Genomic DNA, 24,750 nt, shown 5'->3' with positions numbered 1-24,750 from the left:
TGATGCGTGAGGAACAGAAGATCTGTAAAGTGTAACAATGTACAAAGAGGTAGATAAAAATTGTCTTTAGTTCTACCATGCAAAAATTGCTGTTAACATTTTAGCATATCAATCTAGTGCAGACACATATATACATCAGTATTTATATGCTTAGGGACATACCGAGCCCCTTTTTGAATTCAGCTCTTTTGATTAAAATTATGAGTGTTTCACTGTGTTCTTAAATCTTAAAATATGATTTTGAGTTGTCTGAATTATTTACACAAAAGTTTCTGTTTTTAAAATGAACATGAAGACATATTTAAAAAATTTTCTGGCTTCTTTGCACCTTGACTTGAACTCAAGGAAATAGTATTCTTAATAATCAATCTTGTCCCTAGTAAGATGGAGGGCTTCTGATATAAGGAAGTTAGCCATGATGACTATGGTGATTACCACTATGATTTAGTACTAGTTAGAAAGCTTGCACCCAGGGCTCCCTGTCTCCTTTTAAGAAAGCTTTTCCCTCTTAACTTGAGAGCAGATCCTTTTCCCCATATTTTTCTTTCTCTTGTATTGAGTCCAAAGGCAGTCAGCACAACCTTGTACAATGTCTGTAAATCAAAAGATTTTTGCAAAATTCCTACTGGGAAGAGGGAGGTTGAATTCATGTTAAGAGCTAGTGCTGATCTAGAACCAGCAGTTTGGCATACAGCCAGTTAATTTACGATACCGTTTGAAGGACAAATGTTCAAGGAGAAAAGTGATATTTCATAAAGTGGGCTATGTTATGAGATGTATGTAATGTTACCTTATTTTCCTCACTGGATCGAAGAGATCCTTGGGGTCAGGTATGACCTTGTTCGTGTTTTATCCATCTTGGCAATTGACAGATTTGGTGACCAGTAGCAGTCATTTTTTAAAGGCAGATTTCACAGTGGTCATCGTTTTGTAACTAGGTTCTGAGTTATCACTGTTTTTATGTGGGTGGTATGCCTTTTACGGGCTTCCCAGGTGGCTCAGTGATAGAGAATCTGCCTGCAATGCAGGAGACCTGGGTTTGATCCCTGGTTTGGGACGATCCCCTGGAGAAGGAAATGCCTACCCACTCCAGAATTCATGCCTGGAGAATTCCATGGACAGAGGAGCCTGGCGGGCTACAGTCCACGGGGTCACAAAGAATCGGACACGACTGAGCAACTAACATACCTGCATTTTATAGATAAGCTTCACCGGCATATGCTCTAGGACAGAGCAGTCACAGCCTGCCACGAGACTGTGTCCCCCCCCCCACAGCATGAACACTGAATGATTCACTTCTGTAGTCCAACAGACTTGTTTCCCTCCTTGCTGTCTGTGTGACCTTGAATGAGTTCATCCACCCCTCTGTGCTCATGGGTAAGGCGGGATGGTGATAGAATCTACATTGTTGGGTTTTTATGAGACTCGGGTGAGCTAACTCTTATATGGTGACGGCATCATGCCTGTGGTCTCTCGGTATTTATCACCACGATGATGCTGACTTGTTTGCTGGGTACTGAAGTCTTCCATATGTGGTATTACTGGTCTGGAGGTGAAGAGGGCAGCGTGCCTGACCTGAAAGGGCTGAGTGAGGCCACAGTAAGGATTTGCAGGGCAGGAGGACCTTGGGAGGGATAAATGGGAATTTGCCAACTTGAGAATAGTGGTGAGAAGGCTGCTTTTGGCTGAAAGAAAGGCACAGACATAGAAAGCAAGTCTCCAAAGGCGATGGTCTATTTGAGGAAGGGTGGGGATCTGAGCATAGCAGGGCTTAAGGTCTAGGGTATATGTGCGGCGTTCAGTCGCTCAGTCGTGTCTGACTCTTTGTGACCCCGTGGATTGCAGCACGCCAGGCTCCTCTGTCCATGGAATTTTACGGGCAGGAATACTGGAGCAGATTGCCATTTCCTTCTACAGAGGATCTTCCTGACCCAGGGATCAGATGTGCGTCTCTGGCAGGCAGATTCTTTACCACTCTTCCCTCCTGGGAAGTCCTAGGGTGTACGTGTGAACGTAGGGTGCGGTTGGACTATGGTAGGAAATGGATCTGGAGAGGAAGTGAAGGCCGACTGTGGAGCTTTGTTTTGTCCAGTGAGGCCACTGGTCTCTGTCCTTTGGAGACTGTCTATTGGACTTCAGCACGGTGATACGAGCAGGACCCCGGCACGATCATTTAATTTCTCAGTGCTTTGGTTTCCTCATCTGGAAAAGGACGCAAGAGTAGTCCTCCCCTGATAGGTTTTGTTTTAGGGAATCTCATGGGATGAGGGCTTTAAGCTTTTAGACCAGCTGGTGCATCACATCACTACCATGTAGGAAGGACTCCACCAACCCTGGCTTCTACCATCAGGCAAAGGGAACTGGTCAGAGGTGCTTCTCGGCCTGGGCAGTGAAACCGTGCGCTGTGCCTTTCAGCAGGACCGCTCTGGCTACTTTGTGCAGGGTGGACTGGTCTGGCTGGGAGCGTATTTGTCCGCTGAGGGGCGTGGATCAGTGGATGGGGAGAGATGATATACACTTACTGGCCGGCTGAGCTATTTTTAGCCTAGTGTGTCTGAAGGAAAGGATAGATTCTCATGGCATTTTTTAAGATGCAAAATTACCGTAAGCCAAGGTTATGTAACTTGCCCAGGGACACTTGATTGTCTGGCAGTGAGGCTGTGGTGGGTCTACTAAACTTTCAGCAGCTGGTGGGCCCCCAAGGTCGCCAACCCTGGTTTTTCCTCCTGCCTTGACAGAATTGGAAAATCGGAAGTGATGAGCTGTGGCCCCTGGGAAAGGCACCACCCCCCGCACACACACACACCTTACCTGGCAGCCAGCTTGGCACCAGGACTCCAGAGGGAGGCGGCAGGGAGTCCAGTGAAGAGGCTGCCTGGGGAGAGAGAAGGTGGAGAAGGTTGAAATCCTTCCCCCTGACGCCCCCACCCCGCCACCCCCCAAGGCCATGTCATATGAGTCTCTGAGCCTCAGTTTCCTTGAAGGAGGATGGGCAGAGCCAGAGGTCAGCATCAGAGGAACATCTTGGAACCTCGGTGAGATGGAGGAGGGACATGGCCAGGACCAGGTGGTCTCGGGAGAAGGGGTGGTGGCCCTGCCCTTCCCTACCTGGCACTTCATGTCACAGAGGGCCAAAGATATTTGTTTGTTTTCAGAATTTTTTTTTTTTTTAGCCTCTTCTCACATTGTCTTCCTCCCTAAACTTGAGCCTGTGACCTCAGATGAATCTTCCCCTTTCCGGAGCCTGTTTCCTGTCCTGACAGTCCTAGATTCCAGGAGATATGAATCTCAAGGCATCCTTTCCCCACTGTTCTTGCTCGGATTCCCATTAGGTGGACTCTTGGCTTCCGTGTTTAATCTCCCTCGTGAAACCTACAAGGAAACCTACAAGGGAGCTGAATCGCGTGTTGCTGACGCTTCCCACGGAACCTCCCACCCCCTGCTCCCCGCCTCCCTCACTGCGGGGAGCTTGCAGAGTCACCGCAAGACTTTTCTTGCTTTTCTGCACACATTTGCTGGAGCTCCAGCTCCACTCTGCCCTCTTCACCCTCTGGGCACCATTGTCTTAAAACCTGCGGTCCCGGGATTGTTTTTTCTGGTCATCATAAAAGAACCTCAAAATGCAAATGCAGGACGTCCCCGAATTACCGAGTTCACTGGGGCTCTCAGCACCTGTTAGTTTTTTGGTGTCTTTTTTTTTTTTTTTTTTAAAGAAAGGTTAAAATTCATCTGAATTAAGACTGGAAAATAAAGCTTGAGGTGTTAGGTTATTCCGAAAAGACTGTTAACGCCTGTTGGCTAAGTGCATTAAGCTGCTTTGAAATGAGTACTTGTGTGTACTATTTTAAAAATCGCTTGCTATGAGGGTGATTTAAACCTATTTTTTTCCGGACTCAAAACTTCACATTTGTCTGTTGAAAAAAATACTGTGCTTGAAACAAATAAACATTAAAGTATAGTTTATTATATTTCCAGGCGTTCGTCTGAAGGGAAAATATGTCAAGACATTTATAGTCAGACACTGAAAACTCCGCCTTAATTTGCTCCATTGTATTTCCAGGGAGTCCAGCCGTATATAATATCATCATGCCTCCCAAGGCCTCCTTGAAGGGCCACCAGATACTCCTGGTACAATAGGAGATTGGGGGAGCTGGGGAGAGAAGGCTGGGGAATGGTTTCCAGTCCTAATTCTATAGTTCCTGTGATTTTTTTTTTTTTTTAACAGGGTCAGGGGAAAACGAGAGAAGAAAGGACTCTACTGTTACTTTTAGTTTTGCTTTGATTTTAAAACTGTTTGGACTTCCCTAGTGGCTCAGCTGGTGAAGAACCTGCCTGCAACGTGGGAGACCTGGGTTCTATCCCTAGGTTGGGAAGATCCCCTGGAGAAGGGAATGCTACCCACTCCAGTATTCTGGCCTGGAGAATTCCATGGACTGTGTAGTCCCTGGAGTGGCAAAGAGTTGGACGCAGTTTCACTTTTAAAACCATTTAAAAAGGAGCGGTCATGATACCCTGAGTGTGTAGGATGGGACTGCATTAGCTCATTCATCCCTCAATCACCTATTGAGTTATTATGGGCTCGGTGGCAGAGGTCTACCAGAAAGCCCTGCCCTCAGGATGCACACAGCCTAGTGGGGAAGCCAGTCAGCTGAATGTCTACTTAGGACGGGCAAGTCTGGGCTGTTGAGAGCAGTGAGGAGGAAGTTATCCTAGCAGGGACTGAGGTGCTGAGACACACACGGCCATTCACACTCCAAGTTGCTCACGTTACAGCGTCAATGGTGACCTCAGTATTCATATTTTTTGTTGTTGTTTGGAAGTAAGTGTGGATTTGTGAAACCATCACTATCATCTATTCCATAAGCATATCTTTTATTCTTGTTATGTTAGTCACCGAGTTGTGGTAAACTCTTTGTGACCCCCATGGTCTATCCATGGAATTCTCTAGGCAGGAATACTGGAGAGGGTTGCCATGAGCATATTTACCACCTCCAAAAGTTTCCTCTTTATTATTATTTTCTTTTTGTGATAAGAACACTTAAGGTCTTAATATTTATGTTTTAATCTAGGGCACTGCTAACTTTTAGATGACACCCTGTATCCGATGATCTTTAGAAGAGCTAAGCTGGTTTGTTGTTGTTTAGTCGCTAAGTCGTGTCCGTCTCTTTGCGACCCCATGGACTGCAGCATGCCAGTCTTCCCTGTCCTTCAGCATCTCCTGGAGTTGGTGTCCATTGAGCATGTCCATTGAGTTGGTGATGCTAACTAAGCTGCTTAAACATCCCCAGACAGGGAGATCAATCGTGCAGCATTCATGCCCTTGTGATGGCTGCAACCAGGTCCTTTAATCTGCTATAACCTAGACCTTGGGTGAGGAAGAAAGAAAAGGGGACTCCTCTGAGACTACTTAAAAGTCAAGATGTGCAAAAATAATCCTTTGGGGGGCCCTCGGCCATGAGAAATTGTGTGTAGGGTAGAAAATTTCATCCTTATCAAGGAGTTCACCGTATTAATGTTTATAATTTTTTCTCATTTAATGAATCTTAATTAAGTAAAAATCCCCCTCCTCCCACTATGAGCTAGACAATATTAAGAGACATTTAGGAAGAAAACAGATCACAGAAAGCCTTGAGTGATTAGGAATTCATAAAACTAAAGGCAGGGAGCTGGGTGAGAGAAAAGCAGTATCTCAAAAACTCAAGATCGGGAACAATGATGATCACAACGCGTGTTTACTGAGCGTCTCTGCCTGTCAGCCTCCCAGCTGAGTGCTTCAACCTTACTGCCTCAATTCAGCTGCATGGCAATGCAGTCAGTAGGGTCATTACCCCCATTTTCCAGATGAGGGAACTGAGCCTGAGAGGGGCTTTGTGATTAGCCCAGGGTTTCACAGCGGCAAGAGTCACACTGCGGCTTGATCCTGGGTGCACCCAAGTCCAGAGCTGATCTTCACCCTCAATTCTAACTCTGCAGATGGTGCCCCACTTTACACGTGGGAAAACTGAGGCCCAGGGAAGTTCAAGCAAGTTTCAGGTCGTAAGATGCGGCACAACTGAAACCTTATCATTGGTGATGACTTTGTCTGGTTCTTCAGTGAGAACCAGTGTATGTACAAAGAGAATCTACCATGAGTTCACATAACCCTGGCCTTCTTGAGGTCAGGAACCATGCATGGCTTATCGTTGTATCAGCAGCATGAAACTCAGGGCCCTGTGCAGGAGTGATGCTAGAGACCTTTCTTGACTGGATAAAGGCTATGAGAAAAGAAGCAGGCCCAGAAGTTTAAACACGGCTGTTAAAAACTAGGGGCTTCCCTGGTGGTTCAGATGGTAAAGAATCTGCCTGCGATGTGGGAGACCTGGGTTTGATCCCTGGATCGGGAAGATCCCCTGGAGAAGGGAAAGGCTACCACTCCAGCATTCTTGCCTGGAGAATTTCATGGACAGAGGACCCCGATGGGCTGCATCCATGGGGTCACAAAGAGTTGGACATGACTGAGCAACTAACACTTTCACTTTTTATTAATAACTGAGCTCCACACAGCGAGCACAAGGCCTGTCCTTCTCGGCCTGGCGGCCTATAGGTTATGCTTACGTGAATTATTTAAAACGTCTTCTCACTGGGTAAGCCTTTTTTGTGCAAAAGGAAAACTTTCTGGTCTTTCTGGCAGACACTTGCCCCTAAGGGCTTGGCAAAGTGTTTGGAATTTCAGACCCTCCTCCTATTTCCCTGGCAGGTTGCCTTTTCTGCAGTATGGAAATTGCCCAGATGTACAAATAAGACTATTTCTTAAAAAAAATTTAGTCACCTCGTGTCTAACATAGGACCTAAAATCTGATGGATACTCATGATACATCAACTGAACACATAAAGAATTTTTTTTTTAATTTGTAATCACTTTATTTTTTTCTTTCTTTTTTTATTTTTAAAATTATGAATGTATGATAACACACTTACAGGAGACTTGGAAAATACAGAACAAGGTTACATATAGTTGCACTATATAGTACAATTATTTTTTTAAGTAGATACATTAAGATTTTTAATTGGAGTTTCAATATCAAAAACAAAAATTCATAGGAGGAATATACAAAAAAGTAGAAGGATATACTGAAAATCACCGTGAACCAATTCAACAGAGTTAAGATTAACACAGCAGGTTTTCACACAACAGCAGGTTCTATTCCATTCAAGTTCCCATAGACTATAAACCAGGAGACACTGAAACATATCCAGTAATATAAAACAAGGTACAAAAACTTCATGGTCTAAAGGTATTGAAATCATACTGTAGAATTAGAATTTTAAAGGTAGTGCTAAAATGGTCTACTGTTATTAGAATATAATGAATACAGTAGAAAGTTTCAGCGCGTATCGTGGAAAAGGTTGGATTTGAACTGGTCTCATAAGGGGTTCTAGGATGTGGCTGTGTTGAGGAAGAAAAAGGGTATTCCAGTTGCAGGGAACAGAGGCCTGAGGTGTGGGTCTGGGGCACGGGTAGGATGTGGTCGGCTGCGCTCTGCTTGGGGAAGTCTCTGCAGGTGTACCGAGAGTTGCCTATGTTTTTTAAAGATTTATTTATTTGTTGTTTTTGGCTGCACTGGGTCTCATGGCTGCACTCGTGGGCCTTCCCTAGTTGTGGCGAGCGGGGGCTCCTGTTCACCGTGGTACTCGGGCCCCTCGGGGTGGCCTCTCTTGTTGTGGAGCTCAGGAGTGTGTGTGTGTGGGCCTCAGTAGTTGTGGCACACAGTTTAGTTGTCCCGAAGCACGTGGGATCTTCCCGGACCAGGGATTGAACCCCGGCCCCCTGACTTGGCAGGCAGATTCTTTACTACTGGACCACCAGGGAAGCCTGAGAATTGCCTCCTTAAAAGAGGCACCATTCTATTCTCACTGTGTTCCTTGCTTGGGCCCCATGCCCACAGAATACAGTCATTTTAATGGTATTTTGAAAACATCACTCAGGTTGCTGAATGCAGAATGATTTGGGAGGATTTAATAGCAGGTGCAAGAAGACAAGTTAGAGAAGGCTATTGCAGGTTTTTGGGTAAATAATAATAACGAATTGGATCACCTTGAAGCCCATAAAGGGGTCAGATGAATGTGGAGGGACAATGGTTGGCGATGCATTGCCGATGGAAGGCATTAGGTAGGGGAGGTCTTGAGCCTAACTCTGAGGTCCCAGGAATAAGAGGAGGAACCCTTTCCAGATGTTATCTCTACTCATTCTTGCCAATAGCGCACATCTGTGTCTTCCCGCCCCAGATTGTGCGGTTCAATGGTGTTCACCATCTCTGCTTTCCAGAATCCATGGGAAATAGCAGTTAACAGCATCTGCCGTGTCCATCAATTTTGTTGAATTCTTCCGTAGCCTTCTCTGCCTCCCCTGAGGTGTGTGTTTCCCAAGCCCCTTCCCTTTGCCTACTTTCAATGAGCTTCTAATTTCATAGCATCTTCATCACTTATCAGTTTGCTCAACATTCTTTTTTTTTTTTTTAAGCAAGGATTGATTAAGAGTTTCTTTTCGTCCCTATTTCTGAGTCTCATTATTTCCCTGTTTCTTCTTGGTTATTGGTGGCCCTGTTTTCTCTCAAGTGCCTCTTATCTTTGAAAAGCCCTTGTGATTCTCTTAAGCCCATTTGCCATTTTGCCAGCCTGTCTTCCTTTTCCCCATCAACCTTAATTACGGTGTTATGGTTTTCTTTCATCCCCTCTTCCCTTCACCAGGTACAACTGTAGAAACTTGACTGCCCTAAGTTTGCTAAGCTGTGTTTGACTCAACACGAAAGCTCAGTAAATATTAGTTAGGCTTTCATGAAACCATTTATAATGCTTCCGGTATGCACTCTCTCTTATATTTCTATCGGGCTTCCCTGTGGCTTAGTGGTAAAGAATCCGCCTGCCAGGCAGGAGACATGGGTTCAATCCCTGGGTCAGGGAGATCCCCTGGAGAAGGAAATGGCAACCACTCCAGTATTCTTGCCTGGAGAATCCCATGGGCAGAGGAGCCTGATGGGCTACAGTCCGTGGAGTCGCAAAAGAGTTGGACACAACTTAGCAACTAAACAACAACACAGCCTGAATCCAGACTTTCCCTGGGTAAACTCACAAAATAATTTATTTCTCTATGAGTCAATAGCAGTGAGGTGGATTTTGACCCATGCCTATGTGAATACCTCAAAAGTATTGAGTATCCATCATGAATGTTCCGTCAGTTCTTATGTATGTATTTAATTTTTAAATTAGTTGCTAGATGACTTTGACTTTTTCGCATAATGATTATAGGTCTCAGTTTCTATACCTGTTAAGTGGCAATAATCAAAGAATCAAAAAAAATTTAGGGTCATTTACAGAATATGCATTTATTCCACATACGGGAACTATAACTAGGTTTCAAAGATGCAAAAATGGTTAAGCCTAGGAATGAGAATGAAAATGGGATGTTTGTTGGAACGACCCCTTGAATGTCCAGTTGAAAGTCAAAGAATTGTTTGCCCTGAATTGGAACTGTCCCCTAAAGCAAGGTCATTTCTTTAAACTACATCTGGCCTGTCTCTCTTCGGGTTGATGTTAAAGGTAAAATGAGGTAACATTTGAAAATGTTTTCAATAAACAGAATTACTTTATTCATTCCACACTGGGAAATTATCATTAAAATCAGTGGTTAGAAGATTTATACAACGGATGGGGCATTTGGTGAGTGAAAGGAGATTTTCGAGGATCAATGCAAATAGTTATTTCTGGAAATAGCCTGTTGTTTGCTGATTACTGCTAGTTGGCATCCGTTTAATGCTTTTTCCCTTAAAGTAGCTAGAGATTTGTGATGGAATTACCTATGCAAATTGAATACTTCAAAAAAACCCTTTGCAAACCTGTATGTTATATTTATAAACTTTACATTGTACTAAAGTCAGCAAATGTCACAGAATTAAAATCAGTAAATGCAAAAGTGAAGGTTTCCATAGCAACAGTAACTAACCCACATTGCATGTAAAATAGAATGTACATTAGGATTTACATTTAATCATCTATTAGTAAAGAAAAATACTATACAGAGCAGGTGCAATATGGTTACATTCAGGTGACCCTAGCAGCTCTTTATCTTTTCAACTTCAGGCTTTAGCTAGTGTAGCTCTCTTGTATCTACCTAATTTTGACTCCTTCAAGGAAAATGAGGTATGGAAAATTAGAGGTGGTGTCAGGGCAGAGGTATGCACCCTAGATTTAAATGTAGCAGAACAGCATCCTTGCATAAATTATCAATCAACTCGGTAGGTGTTTCAGAGAAAGAAATAGATCTCAAATACTAAATGTTTATGAAGTGGTTGCAGGAAGCGTACTTAAGAATTTCTGTCTCCATAGTCAGTTTACCCAAATGTTGAGTGACTCTAAAGCACAGTCATGCAAGGTGATTTTGTTGCTTTGAACTGGTTGTGGAAAGGCCTGTTAGGAGGGTGGCAGGACTGCAGCAAAGATGTGGATCTTAGCCCCCACCCACTACTTCTGTGCATCTGGCCTCCCTCACTGAACTGCGTAGTCCTCCTATAATGCAACTGTTATCTACCACTAAGGGTTCTCAGTGTCTCAAACTGGAATGAGAGGAGGAGGATGTGAGGTGTTTCAGGGACTTGTAGTCATGTATGGATGTGAGAGCTGAACCTTAAAGAAGGCTGAGCACTAAAGAATTGATGCTTTTGAAAACTGTGGTGCTGGAGAAGACTCTTGAGAGTCCCTTGGACAGCAAGGCGCTCAAACCAGTCCATCCTAAAAGAAATCAGTCCTGAATGTTCATTGGAAGGACTGAGGCTGAAACTGAAGCTCCAATATTTTGGCCACCTGATGTGAGGAGCTGACTCATTGGAAAAGACCCTGTTGCTGGGAAAGATGGAAGGAGGAGAAGGGAGTGGCAAAGAATGAGATGGTTACGTAGCATCACCAATTCACTGGACGTGAGTTTAGCTCAGGGAGAAAGTGAAGGACAGGGAAGCCTGGCCTGCTGCCATTCATGGGGTCACAAAGAGTCGGACAGGACTTAGGGACAGCACACAGCAAAGAGCTCTTTATGCGTATGGGGGCATGGCTACAGTGTGAGCTGCTTTCTTGAGGAAGCATCACTCCAAAAGCTACACTCTGCCTTTGACTGTGTTCCCTGGAGATGGCCTCTTCTGGGCTGTGGGCTTACACGGCAGGATGTCTCCCCTCTCTGAGGCCTCCCTGGTCCTTATGGTGGCGAGCTCTGAGTCACCACCAAGAACACAGGCCTCCTCCGTCTCAGTCTAGATTAGGAGCTGGCTCTAGATGGAGACACTTATTGAACAAAATTTCCTTTTATAAAATTCGGAGAGATATTGGTACTGACTTAACATCTGATTCACTCTAAAATGCAGTCAGTTTTCAAAAATAACTTAAAGTAAAATGAATCATAAGATTTTCCTCCATAAACTTGCACAGTCTTTAGTATTTCTTAGCTTTGATTTCTAATTCTTTGATATGGTAGATCTGGAGGAGGGCACAGAATCTACTTTTTATCAAGTAACCATGGTAATTTCTAAAAACTTCTTTTAAAATCAGTCCATTAATTTTGTAAAGCATAAGGTGTTAAAATGAGATTATCTGGCTAGAAAGTCAGAATTTTGCCACCAGCCCGGAAACCCTGACTTCAGGCACAACCCTTTTCCTTGCATAGTGTTAATAGACATTTTTGCTTTCAGTGTTCTGGTGTTTCCCCTATCATTTCCAGTGGGTATTTTCAAATGGGTCTGCCTCACTTTCCAGTGAATACCTGTTGGGTATCTTGTGGGCACATTTTCGGGGCCATCAGATGAGTCCTGGCTTCGTTCTGCTTCTCCTTATCCTGATTCTGAAAACACAAATGTCCTGAGGCCGCCCGTGGTCTATTCTATCTGCCTGTGTCTTGGAGTTCATATCACCTTTTCTTATCATGTAGAATTTTTATTATATGCTTATTGAAAAAGCTCTTTCAGACTTTGCCTTGTTAATCCAACCTCACTCGTGCGTACATAAACAGGAACATAAATGAAATACATTGGTTAGATGTTCCTAAGACTGTTCATATTTGGAGTCTGGCATTTTGTTCTTTGACTCACAGCTGTCCATGGGTTTCCATGTTGCATCGTCTCTGAGCCATCAGGAACGTTGGTGAGGCAGCGCACTTCAAAATAACCCGTTTAAAAAAAAGCCATTGGTGCTGAGCTCTGAGCAGACTTTGCAGTACATTGTTGTTATTGTTTAGTCACTAACTCTTGTCTGATTCTTTGCAACCCCACGGACTGCAGCATACCAGGGTTCCCTGTCCATCACCATCTCCCGGAGCTTGCTTAAACGCATGTGCATTGAGTCGGTGATGCCATCCACCTGTCTCATCCTCTGTCACCTCCTTTCTCCTCCTGCCCTTGGTCTTTCCCAGCATCAAGTCTTTCCCAGTGAGTTGGCTCTTCCCATCAAGTGGCCAAAGTATTGGAGCTTCAGCTTCAGCATCAGACCTTCCAGTGACACAGAGCTTGCCTAATTTTGAATTCAGTGTTCAGAAACGTAGCTCACCTTACTGGATGCACAATCTCTCCGATTCTGATGTTGAACCATTTGCTTCTGAGAGGTTCAAAAGTGATCCTTTGTGTCTTTCATTTTCTCCCAAGTCATTCACACCCAATCTGAAAATCCTGATGCTTCTGTTTTTGATATTGGCACATGTACAATGACAGTGATGGCTTGACAGAAACGATAAATTAAAATCTTATTCTAAAACACGCATTGAGACTTCAGAGCCCAGGGCCATTGATACTGGAAAGAAGTGAGCACCTTAGAATTAATGTAATTATATACAGAGATAGAAATATTTGGGATTTTACTGCAAGCATTATTTTGCAACCTGCTTGTTCAGCTTAAAATATATTCTAAACATTTTTTCATTAAATAGGATATAAAATTAGACTTTGAGACCTTCATATTTTCCAACCTATGCTTTACCATGATACATAACCAAAGTGCTTTTGGTCTTGTTATTTAATTTTGTTGTGTTTTCCATGGTATTTGGAAATTTGGTATTGCCTGACTGTCTGGTTTGTGTGGGGAGTTGGAGATATTTTTAAATGATGCTATCATTGTTCGTAAGACTCAAAAAACATAAATTTAAAAAAAAACATAAATAACCCAAATTCTGTGAACTGGTGGTAAACGAAATGTGATATATTCATACAATGGAATATTTTGAAGCCATAAAAAGGAATAGAATCTAATAAATCTAATATATACTGTGGCAAGGATGAACCTCAAAAATATTATGCTGAATAAGTCTGTCACCAAAGACCATGCATTATATGATTATGTGTGTGGAATGGGGTGGGAACAGGAGTCCCTGCCATGGGCAGAAGGGAAGTAAGCTGGAAACGGTTATGAGGGTGAATGTCCAACTTGGTAAATATACTAAAAACGAAAACATGTGCACTTTTATGGCTTGTCAATTATACCTCAATAAAATCACTTAAAATTACCTTCTTGCCACCACTGCTGTTTTCCCAGAATATTAAGTTTAAAGACTAAACATAGGTTAAAGAATATGATATAAAATAATATTAAACTATCTTTTCATTTGCTTATTTTATTTTTAATTCTTTTTTTAGAAAACTTTTTTAGAACTAAAACAATTTGGTTTCTGTTTATCTTTTTAAGGCATGAGGCAGAGTATTGAAAGCAGAACAAAGACAGGGTTTTGTCATAAGTTCTGCAGGTGAATAGAGACTATTGACATCACCAAGGTTAACCCCGGGCTGGATGTCATGTTCCCTTTTCCATCATCCTTCCCCCACCCCGGTCCTCTGCACTCACACTTTCCACATGGAGCAGCCCACCTCTTTTCGAGGCAGTTTAACCTGTTGTCTGAGGGTCTCAGTGTTGAGAGGAATAGAAAAGATTAAACTGAAGTCTTAGGCACTTTCAATCATAAGTCATTCTCTAAGCATGTAGAGACCAAGTTCCATCTTTTGTAAGACAATCCTGCATTCTCCAGATGTTGGGAGTTGAACTAGCCCATGCCTCTAGGCGTTTCTCATTGCTGGGCTAAACATCCCCAGAGGGCTGTTGTTCAGGCACCCTTTAGGCACATGTGCCCGTCTCCTTCAAGGCATTTTTACCAACCTACCTCGTGACTCACCTGACTCTCCCTAAACAGCGAGCAAGCATCTGGCTGGCCTGATTGCCTTCCTTGGCCACTGGGTTGTTCGTGGAACACTTAGAATGTGGCAAGTTACCCCACAGGTGATCTGGGCAATTTTGGTTCCAACACGATGGGTCATCTGCTTCCCATGCTTTGTTTATAGAAGTCACAAGAAACATATGTGTAGCTCGTGTTGTCTTTTGCTGAACAATGCTGACAGTAAAGTAACAGAGGCTAGTTGCACAACGGTGATCAGAAGCTGTAAAATCTTTTTCTTTCCTTACACTGATTTCCAGTCTACTTGCCAATGTTCCTCTTGATTGTAGCCCAATGAGGGGGGTCTGGAGTGCTGTCTGCATCTGTGTCTGCTTGGTCACTCAGTCGTGTCCGACTCTTTTGCGACCCCATGGTCTGTAGTCTGCCAGGCTGCTCTGTCCGTAGAATTTTCCAAGCAAGAATACTGGAGTGCATTGCCATTTCCTTCTCCAGGAGGTCTTCCCCACCCAGGGATCAAACCTGTGTCAATGCAGGAGTGCATTGGCAGGCAGATTCTTTACCATGATGCCATCTGAGAAGCCCTATCTACATTTACTTGTAACCAATGATACAATGAATTTACTTAAGAATCTGAGAAGACCTTTTGAATTCATTCATTTTTTCAAAAATATTGGTTAAGTGCCTGCTGTATACAAGAAATCTATTCTCAGTGCATGGGGTGGGTGGTGAAAGAATCTGCCTGAAATGCAGGAGACCCGGGTTTCATTCCTGGGTCAGGAAGATACCCTGGAGAAGGATGTGGCAACCCACTCCAGTATTCTTGCCTGGAGAATTCCATGGACAGAGGAGCCTGGCGGGCTACAGTCCATGGGTCACAAGAGTCGGACAAGACTGCCCGACTAAAGCACCACCAGTGGGGGAAAGCAGCAATGTCCGCAGAACAAAGTGTGTTTTGTTTGCTGTTTTATAACTCACCGGTCAGTGGGGAAACCAGATGGCAAGCAAGTAAACAGACCCATGCATGATACAGTAGGAAGTAGAGATACAATACTATGGAGACAAGGTGGAGGCCCTGGGGATAGCTGTGGTGGGTACAGCTAAGGTGATCAGTGAAGACTCTTCTAGGAGATAGCATTTGAGCAGGACCCGGAGAAAGTGTAGGAGTGATGTCCTGGTGTGGGGGTTACTGTTTGATGACCGGTTTTCTTCTTTTTAAAAAAACTTATTGACATATAGTTGCTTTACAACGTTGTGTTAGTTTCTGCTCTCTATAAAAGTGAACCAGCTACAAATACCCCCTGTTTTGGATTTCCTTCCCATTGAGGTCACCACAGAGCACCGAGCTCTGTCTATACGGTAGGTTCTCAGTAGTTATTTATGCATACCTGGTACTGAATTTATGTCAATCCCCACCTCCCAATTCATCCCCCGCTTTTTCCCCTTGGTATCCACATGTTTCTTCTCTATGGCTGTGTCTTTATTTCTGCTCTGTAAATAAGATCATCTATACCAGTTTTTTCAGATATGCTTTAATATATGTTGTTTGTTTTTCTCTTTCTGACTTACTTCACTCTGTATAACAGGCTTTAGGTCTATCTACATCTCTACAAATGACCCAACTTCATTTCTTTTTATGGCTAAGTAATATTCCATTGTACATATGTACCACATCTTTATGCATCCCACTGTTTTTTTTTTTTTTTTTTAAATTTCTGGAAAGGGAAATTGCATTGGAGAATATTTATTAGTGCATAACATTGTATTTCTACACATAAGCATGTAGAAAATGAGAAATTTAGATAAGCAAAATCAGTAACTACAAAATCACACCTATGTACCTATCACCATTGCAGTAACCCTGCAACACTTTAGTTCTCCTGTCCAAAAGGCAATCAAGAATACAAATATAAGGATACATACATATTCTATTTCAATCTGGCATATATACACATGTCCAACTCTTTGCGACCCAATGGACTGCAGCACGCCAGACTACAGTTGTTTCCTTCTGTACAATTTTCTCTCAACTGAAACAACTTCTTACTCTGAACTGAGTAGTCATCAAGCTGTTAACACTGTATTTCTATTCATCTTTGGCAAAATTTTATTACCTATGATCATCAGATATATTCCTGATTTACTCTCCCCATATTTAAAAAGAATTTCAAAGTAACAAAATAATTCCATACACTATACAACTCAGAGCAGGGTTGGGTTCGGGGGACCAATTCATTGCTCACAGGGTGGGCAGAACCCTCTGCCTCCACAACATTTTTTGAGCTAGTTTTACTTTCAGCTCTTGAGTCTTGGTCCCAGGTTTGAAATCACAGTTTAGGGGCTGGAATTACTCAGCCACAGGGATTGAGCTTCTAGTTCAGAGGTGAGGAGAGGGCTTCTTGGAAGTGACCAATGAAGCCCTCTCACCATTTCCCGGTGTTCACCCATGTGTCTCCACTCCGTAGAACAGGGGCTGTGTTAGAGCAGCAGCAGCCAGTAGACCTGATGTAAAAGCGTTCTTCTCATAGCTTCTCGTAGAATTTAAAGACAGGGCCCGGTAGAACCCCTGATTGGACCCAGGAGATCCCAGGATGCCAGGAACTACAAGCCGTTGATTATTGAGGTGGCCCAGCCAATGGTCTGGAAGGCACGGTAGGTGGTTTAACAAGGACAGTCCTCCACTAGAGTTGACAGACCCGTACAATCACACTGGCCTTGGGCACAGTGATTCCATAGTCCTCAGGCAGGAACCCCATGTCCCAAATCCAGTGTTCCAGAGACACAAAGCGGACGCCCTTCTTGAGGTTGGAGAACACGTGGTTGGTCTTAAAAGGGATACTGGTTCTACCTTGATGGATTGGACTAGGAGAGAAATGATGTAGCTTGGCCTGCTTGGCATCTAGAAGTCGCACAATTAGCTCATACAGACAGACCAAGGCTTCTTGGTCTGCCCACCAGGCAGAGACACAAATCTCAATCTTTCCACTATCCAGGAGTTCCGGCCATAGACCCTCCTTCTCCAGGTCCAACACTTGCTCCTTGTAACACCACCTGTAGAAAGCCCGGAAAGAGTCCTCTGGAACTAGCCTGCGGTCTTCCTCCCAGCTTTCCTCCTCTCTCCAGCTTCTACAGTTGACTGTCCTCCAAGGCAGGAAGGCGTCTATGCCACGGGGGTTCGGGTAGAGATTGCGTCCTAAAGGTCTGCGCTCGCAGAAGCGGCCCAGGAGGCAGGGCCTGGGGTCGTCATCGTCGTCTGGGGGCAGGCAGGTGCGGAAGACGGGCCACAGCTTGGCGTGGCTGTAGGGCAAGATGCTCAGCCACACGGCCCGGGTGTCCACCAGGGAGCGCCAGTAGCGGCACACGTGGCGGCATTGGCCGAGCAGCACGCTGGCGGGCAGGTAGCTCAGCACTTCCAGGAGCATCTCGATGGGCAATTGGCTTAAGCCGGGCGCCTCCTCGGGCTCGGGCTCGGGCTCGGGCGCGGGGTCGGAAGCGGGAGTACAGGCGGGCAGGCCCCGGGAGGCTGAGGCCCTCGTGGTCTTCTCGCCAGGCCCCGCGGCTGCGGCTGCCTGCATCTCAGCCAGTGTTCCTCACCAGTGGGCCTTCACCTTGCCTCCCTTGTTCCCGTCGCCATTTCAGCCTGCATCCCACTGTTGATGGACATTTAGTTTGTTTCCAATGACTAGTTTTCTAAAAAAAAAAAAAAAGAAAAGAAGGAGGCACATGTATACATACATATGTTTATTATAAATTTAACTGATAGAAATATTTATAGTTCCCAGTTTATGAATAATAATAAAATATACAATGCTCTTTGTCATAGATTCCATAGAACCAACTAATTCTCCCAAATGCTTTCACTGTTTTGTGCTAAACTCTTGTATTCATAGCCAAACTATAATTTTAATTGACAAGAGTGGTTTTGATATGAAAGTTGACTGATACATTCTTTCACATTAATGAATAAGAGGAAAATGAAACAACAGAGATGAATATCTGAATTTCTCTTTCCTCAATGGCATGACTTACTTCTCTTCTGAATAAGAGAAGTGAAAAGAGAAGTGAATGAGTGAAAATCCCTCAGTCATGTCCGACTCTTTGTGACCCCATGGACTATACAGTCCGTGGAATTCTCCAGGCCAGAATACTGGAGTGGGTAGCCTGTCCCTTCTCCAGGGGATCTTCCCAACCCAGGGATCAAGCCCAGGTCTCCCACATTGCAGGCAGAATCCTTACCAGCTGAGCCACAAGGGAAGAGGGGTTTTTAAATTCTGGAAGGATATTTCCTCAAATGTGCTATTCACAGTGTAATGGCTACCAACAAGAAATGCATGCTTAATCTGCACTGTCAGTGATTTATCGATCACTTTTGTAAGTCTAGACAATCAACAAAGCAAAAAAAAATCCAGTCCTGATTTATAGCACTGACTGATTTCTGTGGTGTAAATACTCCCACTGTGGCCAATTTAAAGTTACCAACGTGCAGTCATTAAACATAGCTTTGGGAAGAGCTGCCCGCATGATGGGGGGTATCTGTCATATAGGAACTTTAGATGTGAATCATCCCAAAAGCTCAGTAACAGCAACATGGAAAGAAATAACTTGGAAGTTGAGAGCATTCAGTACGGTCATTTTTAATGTAACTTGTTTAACTGGAAACGAACCACTCTTTCACAAAATTCCTGAAGATGTTACACCAAGAGCGCTGACCTGTGCTGCTTTCAGCCCACTGCAGGGTGAAGCGTGTGGACGCTTGAGTGAAGGCCGGGAAAGTGGGGTGTGGGAAAGGCCTCAGGTGGGAAGCCCGGGGGGTCAGGGTTGTGGATACAAAGTGGACACGAGGAGGCAGGTAGGCAGGAGAGGTAGTGTGGCCAGAACAGAAGGGTCTTTGTGCCTGGTGGAGGAGTCATTTTAAGGGGAGCAGGAGTGACCCACGGATGTGAGAGGTGGACCATGAAGAAGGCAGAGCACCAAAGAATTGATGCCTTCAAACTGTGGTGCTGGAAAAGACTCTTGAGAGTTCCTTGGACAGCAAAGAGATACAACCAGTCCATCCTAAAGGAAATCAGTCCTGAATATTCATTGGAAGGACTGATGCTGAAGCTGAAGCTCCAATACTTTGGCCCCCTGATGCAAAGAACAGACTCATTGGAAAAGACTCTGATGCTGGGAAGGATTGAAGGTAGGAGATGAGGGCAACAGAGGATGAGGTGGTTGGATGGCATCACGACTCAATGGACATGAACTTGGGCAAGCTCTGGGAGATGGTGAGGGGCAGGGAAGCCTGGTGTGCTGCAGTCCAGTGGGTCACAAAGAGTTGGACATGACTTGGTGACTGAACAACAACAACAAGAAGCAGTGACCCACTGAGAACCATGCCCTTACGTGTGGACACCTTCCATTGGCACACACCATCCTTAACATCCTCAAGATGTCAAGCCCCCAACCAACTATGTGGTTTTGCAGGAACTACTCATCTCCCAGGTCACTTATCTTACCCAAGATTAGAAGTTGGACTGATGTGACATTCAGGCTTCCTTCTAATTCTGACTATCTCTGAATCTGGTTGTGAGCCGTCCAGTCCTTTCCTTATGGTGAATGCTTGATGCCTGTCTGTGCGGGCCACCTTGTCTTTCTCAGCGTGTCCTTCATACTGATATAGGCATGGTTCATTTTCTCAGTACCTTGAATCCACTGTATCTTCTGCATCTCCTACTTTCCTCTGAATGTTTGGGCCTGCCCCCACAGCTGTCTTGTAAGAAATCCTGTGACTTGCTTTTTTCAGTTAAGCATCTAGGGATGATGGGAGGAGCAGCCCCACTCATTTCCAATGCTGTTGCTGGTTGGCATTCCAGCTCACATCAGCTCCTGTCACTGTCTGAATGGACAAGTCCCTAAAGACTGGGATATATGGTTGAGAAAAGGTTTCAGGTAGGGAAACAGACTCACAGAACTTCCTGAGTGCTGTTCTAGAATCTCCACATTAATCTGCTGCTGCTGCTACTAAGTTGTTTCAGCCATGTTCGACTCTGTGCGACCCCACAGACAGCAGCCCACCAGGCTCTGCCATCCCTGGGATTCTCCAGGCAAGAACACTGGAGTGGGTTGCCATTTCCTTCTCCAATAAAGGAAAGTGAAAAGTGAAAGTGAAGTCACTCAGTCATGTCCAACTCTTCGCGACCCCATGGACTGCAACCTACCAGGCTCCTCCATCCATGGGATTTTCCAGGCAAGAGTACTGGAGTGGGATGCAATTCCCTTCCCCGATTAATCTTCTAGACCCCTTCTAAATTTGGAACCAAAAAGCTGTGTGTTCTTCAGATTGCTAAGTGATCGAAGGTATCACTGTGGAAGTGAATGCCAGTGTATCAGTTATGACAAGCTCCACAGTCAAGGGATGAAGTACTTGGACTCTACCCTTGTGACTTAGGAACTTCCGGCCTCAGTAAGAATGATGTTTTATTAGTAGAAACACTCACAGTGCAGTGGTTAAGATTCAGCCCTAGGACTGGACTGTCTGCATTTGAATATCAGGTCAACCATCCATGGTCAAGTTACCCAACTGTCTATGAGTCTCTTTCTTCATTTTGAGATGCAAAGTGACAATGACAATGGGCTTCCCAGGTGGTGCTAGTGGTAAAGAACCCATCTGTCAATGCAGGAGACATAAAAGATGAGGATTCCATCCCTGGGTTGAGAAGATCCCCTGGAGGAGGGCATGGTGACCTACTCTAGTATTTTTGCCTGGAGAGTCTCATCGGCAGAGAAGCCTGGTGGGCTAGAGTCCCAAGGTCGCGAAGGGTTGGACACAACTGAAGTGACTTAGCAGCATGCACAATGACAATAGCTACCTTATCAGGCCTTTGTTAGAACTAAGAGGATTTATACTGTTACATAGTGTTCATATAACATGGTAGTTTTATTTTTCTATTTATTTTTCAAAATATTTATTCTTCTGGCTGTGTCGGACCATAGTTGCAGCATGAGGGATCTTTTGTTGTAGGACACGGGCATAATTGTCCCAACGCATGTGGAATCTTAGTTCCCTGTCCAGGGAGTGAACCAGAGTCTCCTGCATTGGAAGGTGAATTCTTAACCACTGGATCACCAGGGAAGTCCCCCATGGTAGTTTTAGAAGCCCCATCATACCTAAGATTTCACTTGCTCTTTATAGTTTGGGCTCCTATGACAAAAATACTATACAGTGTATGACTTCAGCAACATATTTGTTTTTCGCAGATCTGGAGTCTGGGTGGTCCAGCATCAAGACATTGGCAGGCCTGGTGTCTGATGAGATACTCTTCCTGACTGGGGTTAGCTGCCTTCTTGTTGTAGCTTCACACAACTGATAGAGCAGGCTCTAGTTTGCTGTCCTTCTTCCAGGGAGGTGGTGGTGATGGTTTTGTCACTAAGTTGTGTCTGACTCTTGTGACCCCACGGACTGTAGCCTGCCAGGCTCCTCTGTCCACGGGGATTCTGCAGGCAAGAATACTGGAGTGAGTTGCCATTTCCTTCTCCCAGGGATCTTCCCAACCCAGGAATCGAACCCAGGTCTCCTGCATTGCAGGCAGATTCTTTACTGACTGAGCTACAAGGGAAGCCAGTGAGGACACTAATCCTATTGTGGGAGCTCCACCCTCTTGACCTAATCACCTTCCCAAAGTCTCTATCTCCAAATAGCACCACATTGTGCAGTGAAGATTTCAACACACGGGTTTTGAGGGGATACAACATGAAGCCCGCAGCAGCCCCCCTCTCTGAAGAAGCTTGGTCAGTATCAGCACCTCCATTTCAGAGGGGTCAGCAGAGCATGATCCACCTTTCCCCAAGGTTCAGTCATTTGTGAATTATTTTTTAGGATTTTTGCCATCTGTGTGCTGGAATTCTATCTCTGGAGCTGTCGTGCCTGAGATTAATTTCCAGTTAAGATCATATTACTACTTATGAGTGTCTTCGGGGAAGTTAATTAACCTCTCCAGGCCTCAGCTTCCTTACCTAATGAAAGTATAAAAGTAACAACAACAATAATAATAATAATAATATAATGATGATAACTATGCCCACTTCATAGTGTCATTAAGAATTAAATGGAACAATGAGGCATGGAGCATGGTGCGGGACCAATGGTGGTACCAGTTATCATCAACAACATCAGCATCACCCGTAACATCACCATCCTCTTCATCCTTATCCTTATCATGACCATCATGATGATCGTCATCCCATGAGAGAAAACAGGACTTCAAAGAGGTGAAGGGACCGGGCTAAACACAAGCATGGAGGTGGAAGGTCTTGGGCAGGCAGTGCCCCATGTGAACAAGAAATGCTTCTGTGTTACAGTCTGCATGCTTATGACAATGTTGGTCTTCATCCTCTGATGAAGGATTTTTTCCTTCTTAAAAGACTCCTTTGAAACCGTGACTATGAAATATAGTGTGGTGGAGAAGGCATTGGGCCTAGAGTCCAAGTTCTGCGTTTACTTCGGTCTCCTCTTTGACTAACCTTGAGTATGACCTTGAGCAATTCACTTCCCTTTGAAGCTCAGTTTCTTCATCTGCAAATCAGGGTATTAGACTAGACAGCCTCTATGGTCTCTCCAAATGTTGCAATGATCTTCATTTATTAGATTTAATTGATTTATGTATGTATTTATTTTCAAATGTACTCTTAAGCTTGATAAAATAATACAAAGTAGTGCACAGAATTTTGAAAAGTGAAAGAGAGCTATCACTTATTATTACATCCCCTAAAAGTTTCATATTGGCCTATTGTACCCCAATCCTTGTGTCATAGTAAAGTGTGCTACCTTGTAATCTACATTTTCATTAACCTTGCTTCAAGTGTATTTTCCATATTGATGCTATTTTGTGTATTGATTGTTTTTAAATGGCACTTAGGAAAAAAAATAAAAAATTCTGCACAGTCACCTTCCTTTCTCTGCAGCTCTTATCACCGGTCCCTGGTAGATATCCTGTTTGGCTAGAACAACAATTATCATACTTCCATGTGGTGATAAGGCCTTTGGAGGAAAATAAAATGGGACGAGTGGTTGGAGAGACTGGGATGGGGCAGCTGACTTGGGAAGGGTGAACAGGGGAAGTCTCTGAGCAGAGGCCACCTGCAGGAAGCAGAGGCCCGGACCCCGGGAAGGTCTGGGGGACGAACACTCCAGGCAGAGAGCAGCCAGCACAAAGGTGGGGATGAGTCTGGAGTGTCGGGGGGGCAGTGAGAAGGCCGGTGTGGCTGGAAGCGTGAGTGGAAGATTCCATCCTTCAGCTCTCTGGGATGCATGCCCCGGCCCTTCCCTTTTCCAAAGTCAAACTGGATCACCTCCAGTGTGACTGGAGACTGCCACGTGGTGGAATGCTGATGCATGAGTCCTTAGTCGACTGTTTTTTTGGTGTGAGGCTGACTTGGGCCAAAGGGGAAGAGGGGAGTTGGAGGTATTCTTCCTCCACCTGAAGTCTTAGTTTCACAGTTGTTTTTGTTCAGTTGCTAAATTGTGTCCAACCCTTTGCCACCCCATGGACTGCAACACACCAGGCTTCCCTGTCCTTCACCATCTCCCAGAGTTTGCTCACTCATGTCCACTGAGTTGGTCATGCCATCCAACCATCTCCTCCTCTGTCGTCCCCTTCTCCTCCCACCTTCAATCTTTCCCAGCATCAGGGTCTTTTCCAGTGAGTCAGTTCTTTGCACCAGCTGGCCAAAGTATTGGAGCGTCAGCTTCAGTCCTTCCAGTGAATATTCAGGGTTGATTTCCTTTAGAATTGACTGGTTTGATGGGTGAGGAGGACCCATTTACTAGATGGGAATGGCCCTTCTCTTGGAGGCTGCGGACTCTTCACCACCCCAGGGGGCTGGTGGTGGAGACTACCCTGCTGCGTGTCCGGCAGGGCGCATGGAGCTGAGCCCACTGCCACACCAGTCCTGGGTCCCTAAACTTGAGAATAATCAATGCAGTTGCTGTGTGGAACTCCTGCAACAGGGCTGGCAGCAGCACTTTCTAAATACTGCTCAGGGCAGGGGGTGGGAGGCGGTAGGGAAGGCAAAGGGGTCTCAAGATGGCCAAGTGAACTCAAGGTATGGACCATTTTAATTTTTTTAAAGATTTTTTTTGTTTGTTTTGATGTGGACTATTTTTAGTCGTTATTGAATTTGTTACAATATTGTTTGGTTTTTTGGTGTTGGATCTTAGTTTCCTGATCAGGGATTGAACCCACACCCCCTGCACTGGAAGGCAAAACCTTAACCACTGGACCACCAAAATCTTTAACCACTGAGGTCCCATAGGCATGGGCCATTTTTAAAGAGATGATTATGGTTCCCCAGTTTCTGTCTTTGTAGCATATTTCTTTGTATTCCTGTTTGCTTTATATGGCCTGAGAGGGGCCTTTAATCCTCTCTGTATAATTACCTACCTTAGTCTTTAGTCCTTACATGTTGCTTGAGCCTAATATTTGCTGTATTAGTTTGGCTCCAACATGGGTAGAGGTTTAAGGCATAATCTTGGATGTGCAGTGAAAGTCTAAGAGACCTGTTATATTTGAAGGAGTGTCCATTCTCATATCTGAGGGTGGGAT

At 44.5% G+C, this 24,750-nt stretch overlaps 1 protein-coding gene and 1 long non-coding RNA gene across 11 annotated transcripts in view; one reads left to right on the top strand and one right to left on the bottom strand.

The window, feature by feature from the left end:
• The window catches only part of LDB2 (LIM domain binding 2), a 439,535-nt gene that overhangs the window by 14,443 nt on the left and 400,342 nt on the right, over positions 1–24,750 (top strand). The window lies entirely within an intron of this gene.
• Positions 2,023–3,247, bottom strand: LOC122428116. Of its 2 annotated transcripts, none has more exons than XR_006265644.1 (3): positions 3,109–3,247; positions 2,812–2,875; positions 2,023–2,202 (listed from the first exon to the last, which is right to left on the bottom strand). It is a non-coding gene; the product is annotated as an uncharacterized LOC122428116 (long non-coding RNA). The 2 variants fall into 2 exon arrangements; XR_006265645.1 differs by lacking the exon at positions 2,023–2,202 and adding an exon at positions 2,668–2,730.

Source organism: Cervus canadensis, chromosome 26 (assembly GCF_019320065.1).
Source record: "Cervus canadensis isolate Bull #8, Minnesota chromosome 26, ASM1932006v1, whole genome shotgun sequence".
NCBI lineage: Eukaryota > Metazoa > Chordata > Mammalia > Artiodactyla > Cervidae > Cervus > Cervus canadensis.
The sequence above is the reverse complement of the archived record's forward strand: the minus strand, read 5'-3'. Positions and strand labels throughout refer to the sequence as shown.